The sequence below is a fragment of the Temnothorax longispinosus genome, chromosome 5, assembly GCF_030848805.1.
Source record: "Temnothorax longispinosus isolate EJ_2023e chromosome 5, Tlon_JGU_v1, whole genome shotgun sequence".
Lineage (NCBI taxonomy): Eukaryota > Metazoa > Arthropoda > Insecta > Hymenoptera > Formicidae > Temnothorax > Temnothorax longispinosus.
In genome coordinates this window covers 17,953,626-17,959,083 of record NC_092362.1, presented here as the reverse complement: position 1 = coordinate 17,959,083, position 5,458 = coordinate 17,953,626, and positions in this window count along the sequence as shown.

Genomic DNA, 5,458 nt, shown 5'->3' with positions numbered 1-5,458 from the left:
TTAATTACTTTTTTAAACAAAATAAATTTTTTTGAAAACGAAATAACAATAAGCTAAATTTCAAGCTCAATTTCTTCATTTTTGTATTGAAATGTGACAATAAAACAGTAATAATAATAGATTATTCGTAATAGATGACATTGTACTTGATGAACAGACGCACTTTTAATGACTTATTTGACAGCATGATTCTATTATTATCACACTTTTATTGTAGCATAAGGGAATGATGTCTCTATCGAATGCAAAATATTGTCGCGCGTGTAATCGATTATTCCACAGAGTCAGCTGAGAATTCTTTCTCAACGCGAGAGATGAGAGATAGAGGGTCGATCGAGTCGAACAACGTTTAATGTCCATTCGCGCGTAGTCGTCACGAAATAAGCGATCAAAAACCGTCCGTGGCAGGCCGCGCGCGAGACGGTTTTCGTCTTATCTTACATTCCATTACGCGGACAAGCTCGGGGACGACGGGTGGAAAGCCGCTTTAATGGCGGTTATCAGATTCAAAACCAATATCCTACACAAGGATAAGCCGGGCTGTGGGCCCCGGTTGAATGATGTGGGCAGATAATCATGCGAAGCGGAGGTATCTCGACGCCACATGTCTCTCAATCGCCACATACGTCTCCTTCTCCCGCATGATGGATATATCTTTTCTGTATACACATATATATATATATATATATATATATATATATATATATATATATATCGTACGCGCAAGAGACCGAAGCCGCGCATTGGTTGCTCTCGCGATCTTCCCAGCTGCCGAGCCGATCAAAACTTTCGATATCGATTGGATATAATGACGCGCTCGTATATAACTATTGGATACTGCGGCGAACCGCAGGGTATATCGCTGCTCCAGACCTAAAAGGTAAGAAGAAACGCGTACACAGTTGTATGAAAGTAGCAACCGCGATGAGTGGAAAGGAACGATCGGCAGCGTTCATTGTCAGTAGACCACTCTATCGTCGAACCATCGATAGCCGATCGATCGCCATTTATGTTGAGCTTTCGCGCCAATTATTTTTCTACACGTTGGTTGGCCCGATTGCAAGTTATCGATATGTTTGCCACATACATAGATTGAAAGATAAATACTTCGCAATTTACTTTATTATGTCGTTTCAAAAAAGAAATTAATTTTATTTAAAGAGGCAGAATAAGGAAAAAATAAAAAGATAAGCACAAAATAATTAACATAAATATTTCGATGCTATCAAATTATCATATTAATATTCTACGTATGTTGGAAGTAATTTCAATTTTCTTATCTCTTATTAAAAAAGAAGAATTATTTTACTCTTTATTATTATTTTTTACACGTTAACAATATATTCTGTCAATCGATACTTCGGAAGTGGAGAGAAAAAATATTCACTTCTGCCTTTTTTTGTCTTGCTTTTTCTTCTTTTACCAATTTATTCTTTTACATCTTATTTTGTTCTTACTCGGCGTGAATGGCATGATGCGCTCGTTAGCTTCGTATACTATCGCGTGTGCGTGTACACGCGTTTTTTCCGTCTTCAGCAATATATATATGCGGTGTGAGTATCGCTTGATCGAAGTATCGTCCGTGATGATCAGGATTGTAAGACAAAAACATAATTTCTGTAATGTAATCTTGATTTTATCAACATATTTTTATTAAGAAAATTACATGATGAAGAATCTACACGTACAATATAATATACTAATTTTTATTATATAATTAAAGATATTATCGTGGAATCTTATAAAGTTAGAAAAATACATTTCAGACAATTTTTGGAAATTTAAATTTTATACGCTATAAAGATGTGTAAAATTATATTGTCCTGTGAATTTAATATTGATGTATAATTGATATTTGTATACTATTATTATAGACTTTATATATGAAATAATCTCTCGTATGATATTTAAGAAAATGAAATTTATTTTGTTTAAAGGAGAAATTGTCTGAAATGCAGATCAAAAGAGAAGTGATATTGTCGCGACGCATATATTATACAGTCTGCTTCTTACGACCAGAATGCCTGACAATGAAAAGTGAACACTGAGCACTGACACGTATCATGCCTCGAGAGATCCGCGCTTTAAACTCATCGCCGCGCATATCGCGTCGCGTCTCGCCTCGAAATCCAAGTTTCTTGGTAAAAGTTGGTCCCGTTGCGCGAGGAGGTCCCCTCGTATATCACCGGGGATTACGAGCCGACGGCGAGTTAACTCGCACAGGGCGTTTCACCGATGGGCAAGGAAACTTCTTCGCCGTCGCCTTCGTCGCCGCCGCCTTCGCCTTCGCCGCCGTCGCCTTCGCCGCCGCGTGAGTCTGTCACCGAGAAAAATGTGGGTTATTCTTCTCCGACTGTGATAAATGCGCGCCGCCACACGGATATACCTGGGTCGACGCGGGCACACGCGTGGACGTCTCCATTTCCTGGTTAACGAACGATCGGCGTCCCTCTTCTTACACCGTGACGCTGCAGTATGCGGCCACCGTTGGTCAGCCGGTCGACAAATTAATGTCAAAGGCCAATTGGAGAGACGCGTCGCGGGCCGAAGAACGTCGCGTGTCTCTGAGGCGGAAGCTCATCTTAGGATTCTTGATAATGATTCGACGTGAGATCTAATCTACTCTCTAAGCTCGCGCGCGCACGCTCGCTCTCTTCTATCGTCGTGAAAAAAAGCGTATCGCCACCCGTCTTTCCCGTCCTTCCATCTTTCTGGATTTCTAGGAACGTTAGCCGCTAATATCTTAATCAAACGGTTTATCCGTAGGATCTCTCTTCTACGCACGGCTTATGTGACTTTCACGTATTAATTAGCGGCTTACTCGCGCATCCGTCTGACGTGGTTAGCCAGTGACGTTTATAGCGTAGGCAGCCAGTTTATTTGTGCCGTTGTTTTGTATTATTGCCAGGACGATTCCACATCCTACGTGAGCAAGCAATCGTCTTAATCATTTGGGTACCAATATATATTTTTACATGTTCTAATTATATTCTAAATTCTAAAATTTTATCTCAGAATTATATCTTAAACGATATTTATATGAATATGCAAATAATTATCAATCAACGTTACATTAAACTTTTTATTATATAATCTTCTTATGAGAGAAAGAAGATTGAGAATATCTGCATTATCGGCGGGATGATAATAGATTATAAACGAGCGAAAATATAACATGTTAATGAGATATCCCGACGAGGCTGTGATAATTAAAGAGCCTAGGACAAGCTTGAATGGATCTGCCAATTATCAATCCTCGATAAATGATCTTTTTGACAAGTGGTATTTATTTTGCAGCATCATCGATAACTGAGCCGCGGCATTAAGCATTGTTATTGCTACCCGTAGCAATTCATTTTCTTTCAGGGCGACGTAATTAATTATCGCGGGTCCGATCGTCAACGCGCGCCGATGCCGAGGCGCGCTTGTAAATATGGTTTCTCGCGTACGTAAGATCCATCGATCCGCGGATCGATCGATCAAACGGAATGCACACGACGTCGCGTCGTGTGCGTGCGTGAGCGCAGCGCTTGCTTGCTTGCTTCTTTCGCTGCACGAGGATGGCAGCTGTCTTGTCGTTCTCAACGAGAGTGGAGGGAAAAAAGCCATTTGTATTATCAGCACTGCGTAATTATCCCGGCGCGGTTTCCGTACAAATTGCACGATGTTTAGCATTTTTTATGCTTTATCGCGTGTTTGCTTCGGGGCATGAAAGGAAATAGTCGTCATAACGAACCGGTGTGTCCTGTGCGCGAGCTTTCGCATTACCCGTTTAATGAGAAAAGCGAGTTGAGAGCGAGACACGGCGCGCGTTGAAGTTCGACCGTATAGCGTTACAAAATTTGCCACGTTAGTTAATACCACCGTGCAGCTGGTACCGTTGATCGTTCTACGCATCACGATGAGCGATGACGTAAGTTGCCGATTATCGAAAAGATCGCACAACTGATCGTGCCGCCGGTTATTTGAGTAAATGAAGTCAATATAAGCATACATGGTACAAAATTGAAAGTTAAAGGTACCCAATACGTGTCGACGTTAAGGGGAGATCATTTGACGATGCGCGGTTTCGAAGAAACTTTTACGCCACTTTTGCTTATCATTGCGCTTAATCGCATTGCTAACCATATTCTTAACAACATCTTTCATTAGCATTTTTCTCGTTGTCTTTAAATGAAATCATTACAGTGTTAATATTTATGCAGATAGTGATAAGAAAGCGTCTCGTGCATACATCCAGAACGTTATTACCGAGAACGAAACGAGATTTATTGGCGAACAGACTGTCAAATAATAGAATGTATAATGGACGGTCGGCCAGCATTTCTTTGGAAGAAAGCGGAGTATTTTCGAAGGGTTTTACCTTGAGGGCTTGGTTAAATCTGCGAGATCGGCGAGCTGGAAGTCCGATCACGCTGACTCGCTGCATGCGTGACTCTTACGCTTAAAGAAAAACGATGCGTGTGCCAACATATGCGAGGGCTGACATAAATGAGGCTGCGAACATATGGTTGATTCATATACATATCATTATAGATCGCAGATCTGAGCTTCTACGAAACGACGTGAGTTCGAACTTGTTCGCGGTTTATTCGTGGCGTCTCAATGACGAAGACGGTCATTAAGTCGAGCTTGAACGGAATTTCGAATCATCCTCTATATTCTCATCATATTCTACATTACATTACAACTTCTAATACGCCATTATGTAACATATAAATATTTCTAAGATTAGTGGTTATTTAAGATGTCTTTTTTAAGTAGAAAAAGAGAGAAAGAATAATTAGCTTTTCTCAAAGACCTAAAACGATACAGAATAATAGCGATAATCGCGTTATTGATCCTTACAAAACCTTCGATCTCTGTCAACTACGAGCAAGGAAGTTTCGAAGAAAATCGAAAACGAAGTTAAACTGCGCGGTTCGCGTGCGTTTGATTACCCCCTCGAGCTTCGAGTCAGGTGGTTGTCTACCCGAACCTTGAAAACTTGAGATTCAAACGCCGAAGAGATGAGCGTGAATTTCTGGTGTAGTAGAGTGCCTTCGGGGCCATCGGTTTCTGGCTCTGAAACCGGAGACTTGTCCAGAGAAACTTCAATTGGAATTCTCTTTGCGAATGTCTCTATTCAAGGTCGGCTGTGCGCGACCAATTAAACATAATTACTATTTTTAACAGTTTTTTCATGTAAAAGATAAACTGTTAAAATTGTTAATTCTGTTTTTTCGCCAAAGTAAGATAAAGTTGTTTAATGCAAACTGCAATTTATCGAGATACAATGATATAATTTATGTGGTTTCCTGAATAATTATTATTATCGCCACGCATCACAATTATCGAGCCGATAATAATACATTGTCAGTTATTTCTCGGTATTATTATCGGTCTTGTTTTCTCTTGACGTATCACTCGTTCGAACAAATAGGTACTCGCGCTATACCTATGTCTCATACACTTAAAA